Here is a 15,708-nt window from a genome sequence, read left to right as displayed (position 1 = left end):
GACATGGTTGGTACCAATGGATTTCTTAGTTTTTCTAGTTTCATATGATACCAGTGTCCTCACTCTGGCTTTAAAACTGAGCCTGTTACAACCTAAAAATCACAAGCTAACAAGAAATTAGTGGCGTTAGAACGAATTTGCGTTAACGTTTTATTATTGCGTTAACTTTGACAGCCCTATTGAAAAGTTTTGCCAACATTTACAAATTATTCTGCAGCGCTTTCACGATTTAAATAAATAATTCGCTATACATGATGTCAAGTGTCTTTCTACACCATACAAGCATTGAATCGTGTGTTCAGGGATATATGACGCTGGGAGTGGCAGGAGAACAATATCAAGCGGTTGGGGTAGCCCAGTAGTATCAGCAAGAACTTCAATCAATCTACTTTCACCACTGGGTAAGAGCCTGTGCATTTCTTTATGTTTACATATGCTGCTACATTATACTGTATTGTGTCTGCAACCTTTTGTCTGACCTAAGTTGTACTTTTGAATACATTGTAAATGGCTTTAAAAAACTCACTGTGTATCTCATTGTTCAGCTTTTTCAAAAGCCTTTGGAGAACACTTATGAAAAATCTCATAGGACTGTTTGTATATTGTGTGCGAGTGCCTCCTATATTTGTTTGTATTCTATTATGAACCACTAAATGCTTATTATTGTGCCTGGAAGGACTAGAGGTCAATTTTTCTCCCGTTCTGTATTGAATTGAAAACAGCTAGATAATAGATTATCTCCACACATTCCTTTAAACATAATTTATCACCAGGGAAGCAAAATAAATTAGGTTTGTGTGTGTGTGGTGTTAGATAAACAAAGCACATGAATACCAAACATATCGATAGGTCGCCTGACCTCATCCTGGGAGGAAATACTGGGTGGTGGTGGTGGGGGGGTTCAGCGCCCACAAAGACATCTCATTCTTTTTAGTTTAAATAGCCTCCAGTATAATACTTGCTTTCCTTAAAGCTGCTCTAAAAAAAAGTGTCTCTCTCTGTGCATGAGCGGCCTCACTCAAGAGGGGACGACTGACGGCTAAACTGTAGTCAAAGCCAACAGTGGAACAGACAGATGTAGCGTACGGCAGCCAGAGAGCAGACAGGCAGGTTCATTTCTCCAAAAACTGCTGGGAGAAAATGGCCAAAGACCTTCTGGAAATAGACTGCTTTAATACCATGATAGGAGACACGGATAGATGCACATTTGAAGCCTTCAGCAAAGCACTGATGATAATCGGACTTGCCAAGTTGTCAAAGCAATGCGCAGAGGGCTGACATGTACAGGATGGTCCTAAAAACAGCTCCTATTTTTGGGGGGAACCTACCCTATCATTTCTCTTTTCCTGTCATTTAATCCCTGTGATAACTCTCAATTACCTTATAACTTCCACCTAATTGTCATGGAAGTGATAACACAATACAGCCACAAGTCAACAACAGTTTAATTAAATGATCTTTGTTTTTTTCGTCTCTGGTTTCTGTGTGTGTGTGATACAGGAGTGGTGGGGGACTGAATTGAAGTCTCTGCCCGTAAGCATTAATTGTACAGTCTCCCTTGACATGAGGAGGAATATTGCGAGTGGGAGCAATGGACTGTGTCATTTTAATGCCCAATTTCAGCCTGAGCTCAGACCTCCCGCCAACCAAATCAATTGCTTTTTTTTTTTTTACTGCTGGGCCTTTGTTGATGAGTTATGTCAGACAGAAGAAGCAATAAGCTTTAATCAGGAGCACATTGTGTTCATCCCTGACATATGAAAGACATTTAGAAGTCTGTAGGGTGTGAAGTCTTTAAAGGAACAGTGTGTAGGATTTAGAAACAACTAGCCGTGAGATTGCAGATTGAAACATCTCCTGTGTGCTAAGCGTGTAGGAGAATTACAGTGTCCGACGCAACCCAACGCTAATGGTAGATTTGAGTCGATTTCCGGCAGTTTGAACTTTAAGGTTGAGGGAATGTAACGTGTACAACACAGAGTGGTCCAATGTATTTGGGTTGTGTGTAGCCTACATATTACACCTTCCAAACAGAATGCGACAGACGCAAGTGTCAGTGACAAAATCAGTTTGATTGAACAGCCCAGGCTCACTTAAGGTGGGCTGACCTTTAAGGTGGACCAGCTATTCTCATTTTGTGACAAGCAGCTGCTGAGTCAAGTGCGACACCTAGTGGTAAAATTCGGTATTCCGGTCCGGACCGGTGTTGTGGCTTAATATCAAACCAGTTTGAAAATTTTTACACCGGCTCAACCTTAGCGAATGGCCCTCTCTAGAGCCAGTTGTTGTAAGAGTAGCGTAGGCCCTTTGGAGAATAGCAGAGTCAGTGTGTAAGTGTACGTGGGAAGTGAGTGGTGAAGCGAGAGAGAGAGAGAGCGGTGGCGAAAGTGAGGCAGTCGAGCAGAAGACAAAGTTAGTTTAGCTTTGAGAATATCAAGTGAATGTTCAGTGGAAGTTGGCGTTTGCGCAGAAATTAATGCTGCAGCTCCTCAAACACCCCCCTTGCCCAAGCAGGAATAGTTAACTAAGTGTTTTGTCCCTTCTGGGCTACTGTAGAAATACGGCGACCTATGTAGATATAAACGGCTCATTCTAAGCTAACAAAAACACAATGATTCTTATTTCAGGTGATTCTACACTAAAGAAAACATACTTCTTAATGTTGTATGGCTTTTATGCCAATAGATCTCCCTAAATGTTACACACTGGGCCTTTAAGGTTATGGTTTAGTAGTAGAAATGGCCAACCATGACTTCAAAATACAGCTGTCCTTTCCTCCACTGCTGCCAAATAGGCCACTTACTGTCCACTCTCAGGACACATTTTCGTTGTGATTTTTTTCTTCGGTTGCATGTTGTGTGGCAGATAATGTTGTGTGAAAATTGCCCTCAAACCAAACAACCCAAGTAGATTTATTTTACAGTCGCAACACAGAAAATTACAATCAGTTTTTCAAGGTACCCTGTTCTCTGTTGTGTTGATGTCCGTGTAAGAGCCTCACTGCCCAGAACACCACAGCTTTACTTGTGTTTGCTCACTGGACGACCCTGTTTCATACATTGAAATTATGATGCAACCTCATCCCGGCACCAATGCCTGCGGGGTTAATGAGACTGTGAACAAACACTTTGACGCATATTAATATGGCACCCAGTATTCAAATGAAACAAAACTAATCAGATCCTCCAGCGCTGCCGACTTCCAGCTGTGCAACCACAACCAGTTCAGAGCCAAATAAACTAAAAACTGAAATCTCAGATGAGCCAAGTCCGTTTTAATTAGATTGCTTGTTTTAATTAGAGCAATGATGAGCTTCAAGATTATTGTTACACGTAAACACTGTCAGAAAAAAGACACACAGAGGACCAATGCATCACGGGGCAGACGGAGGGATTCATTTAGACTGTGGTCAGTTGAGAATATGTTATATTAAAGCAACGAGCACATTGTGAGAATACCTCTATATAAAGTGCGGAGGAGGCACAGTGGTGCTGAACTAGGCACAACAGACTAAGTGCAGCTCCTGGCCATTTTGGGTAAATAAGTAAATTCTCCTCTGATTGCCAGACAGCGAGGAGTAGTAACAGTTAAGAAGTCTGATTGTATAGAAGCCTATGAGAAAATGAGCCTGCTTCTCACTTGATTTATTACCTCAGTAAACATTGTAAACATGAATTTATGGTCTCAATCTCTAGTTTCAAGTCTTCTTCAATACAGCATGATGTTCATTTAGTAACTTATGTTCCCATTTAGAGTCAAATAGACCATAAAGCAGGGTATGCTTTAGGGCGTGGCTACCTTGGGATTGACAGGTCGCTACCACGGCGTTGTCCGGTCTGGGAGTTGACTGTGTTTTCGTCTTGCAACTTCAACCCTTTCACAGTGTGTTTTCAGTTCATGAAAGCTAATTGGAACATTTTGGTTGCCTAAAAATGTCTTATTCAGCGTTCGGTTTTACTTAGCTCCGCCCTCTCGTGTCACTTCTGGTTGCACAAAAACAAGATGGCGATGCCCAAAATGCCGAACTCGAGGCTTCAAAAGTCCACAAACCAATGGGTGAAATCACAGTGATTACGTCTACTTTGTATATGTAATCTATGGTTTGAAACAGCTGTACTGTATTTTGAAACAGTCCATAAGATTCATTAAATCGCAAAACTGTCCGTTTCATTATTATATATCCATGTAACAAATTTCAATTAGACGGTAATCTGCATGAGAAATAAAGAAAAATAAAAAATTTGGTTATGATTATCATCTGCTTATAGTGATCAATTTGACCTGGAAAGATGTGACCACTATAAGAGGTTTCCACTGTATCAGGAAAACAAGAAACATTCATGCAGAATTTAATTTGATCACTTTTAAAGAGACCACCACTTGGCATCATCAAGAAAGCACCTAGGCTACCTACAGTAGCAGCACATGACCCAGTTGTTTTACTTTCCCAAGAGTTAATATAATGATTCTAAAATTCATGGAGAAAGTTCAAGTAATGCTAGCAGCAAAACCACAGGCGAGGCTCTGTACAAGGTAGACGTCATGTTCTTTCCTGATGAATTGGTGGAGCTGCACAAAGGGAGTACTCTACCAGGCTAAAGTGAGTTTGATGCACAGTCTTGGGAGTATTCCTCAAGTGAAGCTGAAAAGTGCGTCATGGGAATAAATCAGGACACACAGTGGAGCAAAAATGGGAACTACTGAAAGCTGTACCATCCTATAGAGACGATGAACATTACCCATCGGGCTAACGGATGAATCTGTGAGAGATAGTCTAAAAGCAGTCTGTACAGCTATCTGAACTTTTATGCGGCTACATTGATTTTGACTTGGGTCTGAACTGTTTCTTTCAGAGAGGCATTAGTTCTTGGTAGAAGTCCATTTCTATTTAATGTTATCTGTGAGTGTTGCACTGAAGTTTACCCGCTCTCGTACAGGCATTGGATCAATCAGCCTGCACAGAGGTTAGAGAGGAGAGGAGATGGATTCAACAACCTGGTTTATTATGGTTGAGAGTACTGGGAATAGGTTTCCTGCATTATTATCATTGTTTCTATCAATAGCAGTAGCGTTATTTTCTATCCACGTTTTGGTTTCCTCACAATTTATCTTAAGATTGCTTTGTCACTGTAGGACAGTGATCAGATGGTAAACTAAGATTCCATGTAGGTTAATTTCACATTTATGTGAGCTATTGTGATAACATCAATTATATATGGTTTTACCATATACTGTATATAAGAAGTGGACGTAGTTACCGTGATGTCACCCATTGGTTTGTGGACTGCTGTTTTGAAGCCTCTAGTTCAGCATTTTGGCCATTGCCATCTTGTTTTTTGCAATCAGAAGTGACACGAGAGGGTGGAGCTAAGTACAACCAAACGTTGAATAAAAACAACACAGTGTGAAAGGGTTAAAATTGTAAGATGAAAAAATGGACAACTCCCAGACCGGGCAACGCCATGGTAGCAACCTGTCAATCACAAGGTAGCCACGTCCTAAAGCATCCCCTGCTTTATCGTCTTTGACTCTAAATGGGACGATAATTTACTAAATGAACATCATGCTGTATTGAAGAAGACTTGAAACTAGCGATTGAGACCATAAACTCATAAAGTACGGGTCATTTTCTCATATACTTCTGTATAATATGTCTTCTTTTTGCAACCACAGGAGTCGCCCCCTGCTGGCTTTTAGAAAGAATGTTGTTTAAGGCATTTCAGCATTGGCTTCACTTTTCAGACTGCGCAGTTGCCCACTGTGTTTTACATTATTATTCTTTTCAAGCAAAAAAAGGTTCTCAGACACATTTGTCCCAGCTTTTTAATGCTAATATTACATCACTTATTTTCCTTTGGCATCCAAAATGAGTCCAGGAATCTGACTCACTCAAATTTGTGGTACAAATAATTCATGTTTTTTTTATTCAGATCAGTCATTAGCAGCCATCAGGTAAAAATTCACTGTGTGTGTTAGAGATAAAATAATAAGCTTCACAAGTTCTTGTTCCAATAATTATGCAGAGGATGAAAAGGGTGGACACCAAAATTCAGAAAATAGGAAAAGGGATGCATTTCCAGCTAATTAAATACAAGCAAATTACAGTTTGCTCTTATAGCTGAATGAGGAGCTTTACATTTTAAAAAAGTTTGACACAGTTTAATTAGGCTCAAACAAACTAAAGTGCTAGTACGGCGTATTACAGTAAGAGGCTTACCTCAAAAAGAGCCATTAGTGCCATTAGAAATGACTGAGGGGAAGATCCATTTTAAATAAATCATATACATTTGTTAATGACTACAAGCCCCTCAGTCCCTCAATCTAATTATCCTGAGAATACCGGAAACCATACAGTTTTTAGTGATGGATTGGATGTTCTCTGCGGTTCTGGCAATGCAAAAGCCCAAGCTGCAAAAGGAGACCTAAATCCACATAACATAACATGTCTATTCCAAAAATGAAAGGCAGCATTATCCGACAGACTTCCAACGGAGTTATAAAATAGAAACAGGTCCATTATAAAACATGTATGGTTTCACTGAAACAAATGGCAAAGAACACCCCACCTGAAGCTGAAGTGCTTTAAACTTGCATTCTTTCCAATAGCCAGCAAGGGGCGACTCCTCTGGAAGTCTGATTGTATAGAAGTCTATGAGAAAATGATCCTACTTCTCACTTGATTTATTACCTCAGTACACTTTGTAAACATGAGTTTATGGTCTTAATCGCTAGTTTCAAGTCTTCTTCAATACAGCATGATGTTCATTTAGTAAATTATGGTCCCATTTATAGTAAAATAGACCATAAAGCAGGGGATGCTTTAGGGCGTGGCTACATTGTGATTGACAGCTCGCTACCACGGCGTTGTCCGGTCTGGTAGTATTTGGTCCATGGCCATTCTATTGTGTTATAGTGTGCAGAAGTATGTGTGCTATTGTGTCCATCTGCAGCATATCCCATACAGACCCTTGAATTTCCAATTGGTGAGAAGTATTTATTTCAAAATGTCATTGATAATGATCAACAATACAATCAATGCTTCCTGGATATACTTTGATTGGTTGAACAGTGACATTCATACTTACTGGACCTTTGTATGTCTAAAAAAACACAATTGACTGCCGTTGTAATTGCAACATCCACTGAAGAATAATGAGCTTACACAGACTTACATCATTTGGGATGTTAAAACCTTAGCTCTCTCAGTATTCAGCTTACACTGCAGCTGGACTTAGTACAAGTCATACCCCATGGTGTATTACACGTATCTCATGCTGATGCGAGACCTTTAATTGGCAGCAGTGGTAACATCCTGTAGGAGTCAGGCATCACTGAAACCCATCAAGCCGCAGGGTGTTGGTTTCATTCAGCAGGTTTTTATTGGAATTGGCTCTGAGATGCAACGCTGTTTCATTAGTCGCCAACTCCTGACCACTGGCAAAGAATAGACAGTCCTGTCAATTAGAATCTGATATCAGGCAGATCTGATACGTCTGGGGATGGTGTTAGCAGGGGTTAAATTGGAATTTGATTGGATTTGGAAGTTGAGGTTCTCTGGGAGGTAAGGGATCAGTCTTTCTAAATCTATGCCAACACCTGATTATATTAAATAAGCTTGTAGCTGAGGATATGTTAAGTCAATTAAAAGTAAACATGATGAAAATGTATTCCTATTTCAGTCAAAAGAATAACTTTAGTAGACAGTACTTAAAGCAGCAGTAGGTAGAATTAGAGCAAATATGATTAAAAAAAATAGTTTTATATAACGGTCACTATATCCTGACAGTAGTGCATGAGACACACAAATAACCATGTGCCTCTGTTACTTTTGAGTAGCCTATTAAAGTGTGTGAGGGTTTGTAAAAGGATGTATTATTAGGGGCTTATTGGCATGTGAAACATACGTTTACATTACCGAAGCAACTGTGAACTAAAAACAAAAAGCTTGTCCTCTCTCTAGGTTACATGGTGGAGAGGAGGTTGTGTTGCTCTGGCTCTATCTGTTTTGGCGACTTGATATCCTCCTGGATCCATCTCTTTACATATGTTCACATTATGTATTCATTTTTGTCATATGGATTGTCTATGTTGTATTTTCATTATGTTGTTACTATTTACACACGACATCTGTTGCACATCTGTCCATCCTGGGAGAGGGATCACAATATATACATATATATATATAATGTCTCTACCAAAGATTCCGACTTGTATTCCTCATTGAGTTGAGTGCTCATCAAGTAAATGTCAGTAGTTCAGGTCCACCACCTGAGGCCACACAGGTTTTGCCCTCTTTAGTATGCAGTCAGTGAACCATCGGAGATCACCAGCTGTTTTCCATCCTGTGTCTTTATTGTTTCTCTATACATTCTTCGACATCCTCCACAGGAAATGTGTTTGCCAGTTCATTTTTTAACATGTTTTTGCATTTTGAATTTGGCAGCAAATGATCACAAGTGTGCAGTGGTGCTTTTGCATGATCACATTAGTTAGCCACCTGCAAACAGCCCCAGGGCCGATGATTACCGGCGTGAGGTGTTATGGTATCACTTACACAGGGCAAATAAAAGCTGGATATGTGATGTGGTAAATAAATATGTATGTAGGTCACATACAAGGCCTGCAGGCAAAATCCGGCCCCTCGTAAATTTTGATCCGGCCCCATGGCAATTTAAGTTCTCAGTAAATTTTGGCACGCCTAGTAGTAGTGTGTACATGTTAGCTAGTAAGCTAGTTAAGACAGAATGGCGCAAAAAAGGAAAGTTGATACTGAATGCTGCATGTGAGTTTTGATTGACTAGTTTGACAAAGTTTATTTGTAATTTTTAGGGTTTTATGTTGTAAACTATATGATGAAAGATCTTCCTCTTTTATTATTTTTTTTATTAAATGTCCCACACAACCATTGAGTTGCCATAGTCAGGCCTGTGAAACCGGTTGTTGTGAGTGAGTTGACTGTATGGTAGTCTACTGGTAAAAATGTAATAACAATGCATTATTATGCTTGACTTAATTCTAAGCTACTTTTTTTTAGGACTTTATGTGGACTAAATTGTATGTGAGAAGGCTATATATGACATAATAATAATAATAATAATAATAAGAAGAAGAAGAATAATAATAATAATAATAATAATAATAATAATAAACTTTATTTATATAGCTTTTCTAAACAAGGTTACAAAGTGCTTTTCAGAAAAAAAGAACAAAAAAACAACAATAAATCAGCAAAAAATTAAATATAATCAACAGAGGGATCATAAAAACAAGAAACATCTGGGGATAAAATAAATTTTAGAAAGCAGAATAAAATGGCCAGAGAGCGATGATAAAAGCCAGTATCATCCCTCATGAACAATATCCCTCATGCAACAATATAATCAAAGACATTTTATTTTTTCGATTAAATAAAAGCATATCAATAAACTATAAATGTCTGGCGCTTTATGTGATTCTCATTGCCCAGTTACAGTGAAATTGAGTTTGACACACCTGATGTAGGTAGTTAGTTGGGTAGGTAGGTGTCTCCATCAATGAAAGTCAATAATTAGCTGTTGACCTAACCTTGTATGTTATGCTTATGTTTATATTGATAGATGATGTTTCTAGCAAAAAACTCTCCCAAGTCATTCGCCGCAGTACATCATGGTGGAGGAGAGGACAGCTTTAAATGGATCAGGGGATAAAGCGAATGTGTTTGGTCATAACTGGTTCCTGTACTAGCCTTTAACCCACCTCTAACTGATGTACTCCTCCTATACTAAGTGTCTGCTGGTTTGCTACATATGAAAATACTCCCAGTCTGTACTTCACATTTGACTGAGCTTTGTGTTTTGGCCTTGAGTTGCAGGACTAAGGCCCTCAGTGGTGAACTCTTGTTCAAGTTAATCTAATTGAACACAAATATAATCCCAAAACACATGTAGCTGAAAAAAAAATGAGCAGCAAATTACTCCCCATTAGAGCGTCTTACTGGAGAGCATGGGTGCATAAAACATTCAGATTTCCTCAGTTTTGTTTCTAGCCCGACTTCCCACTCATCCCTTTGGGGCATTGTTTCAGTAAATTCTGACAGTGCTTGTGTGTTCATAGACCAGGATAAGTAGCACATGACTGCTTTAACAGCTCAGAGTGTTCCTGAGGACATTAGAGAAAGGCTGGGGTATAAGACGTGGGAGTCTTGGGAAGGCACGGGGAATGGGTCAGGTGTTTAAGAAAAACAGCACCTGTGAGTCTTTGTAGTAAAACAGTAGATTTTTGCTGGTGGCAAAAGACAACACATGCAGAGACTACCTGTTTTCCATGTTTTCAGTGTTTTCACCTGCAGTATACAAGGAGATTATGTGTAGCGCTGCACATTTGGCTAAGAAAAACAGCACTTCATTTTGAGGACTGATGTGGTTTGCTGCGTTTTGCTCGGGGTGAAATGAAGATTCGGTTGTGAGTCACAGAGAAGGAGCTCATCATCACCAATTACCCGTTACATGTTGGTCCCCGAAGAACATGACATCTCTCATAATTTTCTTACAATACAATTAGTTTAATTCAACATGTGATAGTTAGTCAGTTTATTTATATAGCACATTTATAAAAACAACAGGAATTATTGGAGTGCTTTTCATTAGAGTCATACACTGTCAATAACCCTCTAACACCAAATATCTGCTGCTGCCGTTATAGATTATTATTTACAGTCTTTAATGCACATTTTTAGATTATGATTTACAGTTTTTAACTTTTGCACATTTTTAGATTATTTACAGTACTCGACACAACACCGGAAGTGGAGGGAGGAGGAAAATGGCGGACGTGTAATCAGACTCTGATTTCCGAACTGTGTCGCAGAAATTGCCAGTTAACGTAACGTTACGTGAGTTTAGGCTGTTTCAGTAGTTAAAGCCACGATGGAGAAAAAGCCGAGTGTTTACAGAAGAGGTTAAAATGGTCATTAAAAAGCTATTTTACATTCAGTACAGGTAGACAGGTAGATAGGTGTGGAGGCTGAGAGTGTGGCCAATTAGCGACAGTCTGAGTGGAGGAACGGGACCGGAAATACATTACCGTTTATCGTAATTCTGTTTTAAAAACTTACGAAGACTGACTGGGAAAATCATTGCAGCTAATATGGACAACATGTCGTGTGAGGAGTTGTTAGGCCAAGTTCGGCTAAGATGCTGGGAATATTTCCCAGGATATTGGTGACTTTAAGTCGCAAAAAGTCAACATTTTACTTTAACGGTTGTTATGGGAGGTGGACAAGAGCCCGCCAGTAACCATGGAGATGCATAACTATGGTGGTGTCCAGGAGCTGGATGTGGTACAACCTGGAGATTATCTCCCTGCCAACTCTGTTATATAAATATATAACAATTTTTAACAATTTTTTTTTTTTTTACCATTGTCACTTTACTTTTATATACTTTACATACTGCTTTACAAACTGTCACACCTCTGTGTATAAATAAATAACCCTGAACCTTGATATAGCGGCTGGGACCAGAAACGTAAAACTAAAAATTCAAGTTATGTGACTGGCTAAAATCTTTGACCTTGCTAAAACATATTAATAACAACAACCAGGATAGATGTTAGACCTACATATCCTCAATGTTACTGCACTTTTACACCAAATTTGACTGCAAAGTGAATGTGAGTTCAATAAGATGAAGAACTAATGAGATAGTTTCTGGCTGATTCTGTGAATAGTTTACAGGATCCCTATTAGTGAGAATATGTCTGTGCTACATCAAGATAAAAAGGGAATGGAGACTACACACCATTAAGAAAAAGTCTCTGGAGATGCTCAGTTGTCAGTTGATATGATACGACGATGAGCACACAGGTCACTGTCATCATAGAGCTAAAAACTAGAGCTAATTCAGATGAAGCAATACAGCCCAAATTAATATTCTCAAAGGCAATAAAGTCAGAAAGTCTCTCTCAATCTCTTTGCAAATTCGATTCTCAATCTAATTGTGGTTTAATATTGTTTTTGCAAACAAATGTTAATTGAATTGCTGCAGGCACAATAATGAAAAATTTGTATGGAGGTTTGGATGGTTTGTACCTAGTGGACTTACTGAAATATATGTAAAGCATACATCAGGATGCATGGAAATATATGGGCTACTTGAACTACAGTATCTATTAATAAGCAGCATTAATTAGCTTGCACATTCATTAGTACCTGCTCAGTTTTGTGCACCATCTTGCAAAGTATTTCCAACATTTTATTTTGTGCAGGCAGTCTATTGTGCTCTTACGAACAACTACGTAAAGAAGTTTGAAGTGGAAACAAATCATAATCAGACAGGTTGTAAACAAACAACAAATATCACAAAGCATTAAATATATTTTGGCTTAGTCTGTATTTGACTTTAAGAAACACAATATATTTAGACTTACTTTTAAGACTTGTTTTAGCCTGGCAGTACCAACTTTGCTGCAACTGATGCATATCTATGCACACCAAGAAATATGGTATGGTTTTAGTTATGAATCGCTTTACTCTTGGGGGTAACTCCCTCGACCACCCCACCCCCCTCCCCCAAAACACTGCAGCCGTATTATTGCAAACAGGGCAAACACTGGCTGGTCTGGAGGGAAAATCAATATGGCTTTGTAAAATTCATCTTTTTATTACCAAAAACAACTGATTTGTGCCAAGATAAAGTGCATCTCAAATGTATTATTCAGGCATTGGGTATTATGTCTGTTCTCAGCGAGAAAAACAGCATTGTAAATGCATCCACCTTAAGTTAAAGGTGCTGAATTCAATATCCAGAGCATTATTATAGCAGCAAACACTATTTGCTATGTAAAGATATAGAGGAGTAATGTCTACCTGAGCATAGAATGAAGTCACTCTCCCTCTGTGTGTGTTGTAATCAGAGCTTCTACTGACATAGCCGAGCTGGCCGCACATGCATTTAATGCATGTTTGTGCATGTGAGCGTGCTCCACTGGTGAGCTCTGGGCCGCCGCCCTCTACAGCTCTCGTACGGTGGTTACAGCTGATAACGCTGTACCGACCAACACTGTTGTTGTGGAAGTGTAGCCCCATCCTCCGGTTCCCCCCGGTTTAGCAACTTTAAAGTCAGATACGTCAGTTCACACGGCAGCGCAGAATAGATGTTCAGCGCCTCGTCACGCTGCTGGCGATTGCAGCACACTGTATGTAGGCGGCGCTCCCATTGCAAAGAATTAAAAAAAATAAAAAATGTGAACATAGCGGTTGTGGGTGTTGCTCGTCATCCCCTGCGGTTGGCGTGTCAATTGCGTGGTATTGTAATATTGTGGTTATTTCAACAGCCCTAGTTGTAATTGTGGAAAATGTGAGACGGATAGCACTGCGTTGCTGAAATACAGAAAAACAGAGTTTACAAGGAAGGGCAGAGGAAAATGATATTGCGAGACAGCTTGGCGGTAATCATGAGACCATGAAATGGAACCTCAGCGCTTGTGTGTCAGCTGGGCAATTTTCCGCTGGTCAGACAAACTCAGAGAAAGCTTCCTTCTGCCTTTGTGTAAACGTTTAAAGGAGGATAATACTTCTGAAGAGCAAACAGGGTTGTTTTGGTTGCATATGTCATAACCTTCAGTTTCTTATTTGTGTTAAAAAACATGTTCAGTTACAAAGCAAAAGTTATTTCTCTGAGGGTGTGTGTTGTTGTGCGTGCTGGCAGAGTACATCCAGATCATTCTAATCCTAATATTTGTATTGTAAACAGACCATCTGTCAGATCCCTGTGTGCTGGATCTAAATCACTACACATTTACCGTGAGCCAAATTATGAAAATATTTTTTTTTGATTTGTATGGGACATGAAATGTCTGCCAACAGCATGTTGAGTATGAGATCCACTGTGTTTGATAGCACGTTTGTGGTTTATGTTTGAGGTCGACCGATAGTGGATTTTTAAAGGCCGATATAATAACAATAGTTTGGAGCAGGAAAAAGCCGATAGACGATTAATAGGCCAATATCATCTTTACTTATGAAGCAGCCTAGTTTTGCATACACTGTTTTAATAAATCAGTTTTTTGTCACTCCGAAATTCAATAATTTATAAGAGAATATCTTGAAGTGTGATTAGGTGGATTACATCATTGGAACATTTTCTATTTATACTGTACTGGATGTGTAGTGTTTACCTCTTTGGAAGTAAAATGTGAGGGTGCAGGTCGTATCCATGTAGACCCTCCGCTGTTTTCTACTTCTTCGTTTGGGCTCGCTGCAGGTTGTTTTGGTTGAAGGATACGGAACGGATATGACGTTGCGTTACTCAGACTACAACAATAAAAGCGGTAACTTCCGTCTACCTCAGCATAAACTCAAATGAAGCAAATACAGTATATGGATTCTGGCATTTCAAAATCGCGATACATAGGTGAATCGATTTTTTTCCCCCACCCCTAGCCACAGTCAGAGCCCAGTTCTGCCGATAATGATAGTTTATACAACGTCCTATCGGCACTGATTAATCGGTCTACCTCTAGTTTATGTGATATGTAGTGTGAGGAGCATGAACCTTTAGCTGCTTTTTCCTGATACTGATAAAGAAGATGGACGAGGATGCATTTTAATAAACATCTAATTCTGGATGAAACTATCAGAGCATCTCATAGTGCTCTTTGTTGTGAATTCAGGTTGACACTGCTGGCTGGTGACTTGTCCAGCAGCTCATATATATGATGGATCATTGTGGTGTGGTTTAGGATCGAAGCAATGACGGTTCTTTTGCCAAGGAGAGGCAATAATATTTGTCAGGGTTGTTGATTGATTTCTCATTTTAATGCCACAGTTTCAGGCCTTCATCTCAAGGTAACATTTTGTGGTGTAGTGAAGCTGTGGAAGAGAGCCAGGGCTGACATATTTGTACTTCATCTCGGGGCAAAATCACCATTTGTGTCATTACATTACTGCACGTAATGGTTTTTACTGACGAGCAGCACACGATCCTGCCAGCAGAGATGTGCAGGAGGTTTTTTTGTACAGTAATGGCATTCAGTAAAATTAACTGGAACTTTGATGCTACAAATCCAACCAATATTACTTTGAATCAAAGCGGAGCTTTAAGACAAAACCATGCGAACAAAGCTCTTGTAATGTCAAATGCAAAATTTGCTTCTGTTTAGTCACAACTGTGGGGGCATATCTACAGTTCATAATGCATTACTAATCACACCTGTCAGGATCTGAAGGCTGTAGTCACGGAGGAAGTCATGGTAGACGGCTTAAAAGCTAATTACATTCGGGATTTGTTACTTGAGTCATCTTTGGCTGCCCAAGCCTGCAGACCCCTCTTGCTTTATTGCACTTAGAGTGACATTCATATTGTACAAAAAGGTTTTAACAGAGTTTTTTTTTCTGAGAGTGCTGCTTTGAATCAGTGTGATTGCAAAGACAACCTATAATTTCTCCATCACTCTGATGTTACTGTGGTCATAAAGACAGATGAAAGAAAGATTCTTTGTTCGTCAATCAACACAAGGCAAATTCACACAAGACAGTTGAAATGAATCTCTTTGCATATCCGTCCTAGTTACCACACTAAGGCTGTAAATCGATTAAAATATTTAATCACGATTAATTGCAAATTAATCTCACATTTTTTTATCTGTTCAAAATGTACCTTAAATGGAGATTTTTCAAGTATTTAATACTCTTATCAGCATGGGAGTGGGCAAGTATGCTTGCTTTATGCA

At 39.3% G+C, this 15,708-nt stretch overlaps 1 long non-coding RNA gene across 1 annotated transcript in view; it reads left to right on the top strand.

Moving 5' to 3' along the window:
• The first annotated feature begins 313 nt into the window (after window positions 1-313).
• Window positions 314-15,708, top strand: part of LOC119499861 — a 64,428-nt gene continuing 49,033 nt past the window's right edge. The window contains exon 1 of the long non-coding RNA XR_005209461.1: window positions 314-401. This is a non-coding gene — a long non-coding RNA (uncharacterized LOC119499861). The remainder of the gene's footprint in view (window positions 402-15,708) is intronic.

Source organism: Sebastes umbrosus, chromosome 13 (genome assembly GCF_015220745.1).
Source record: "Sebastes umbrosus isolate fSebUmb1 chromosome 13, fSebUmb1.pri, whole genome shotgun sequence".
NCBI classification, from domain to species: Eukaryota; Metazoa; Chordata; class Actinopteri; order Perciformes; family Sebastidae; genus Sebastes; species Sebastes umbrosus.
The sequence above is the reverse complement of the archived record's forward strand: the minus strand, read 5'-3'. Positions and strand labels throughout refer to the sequence as shown.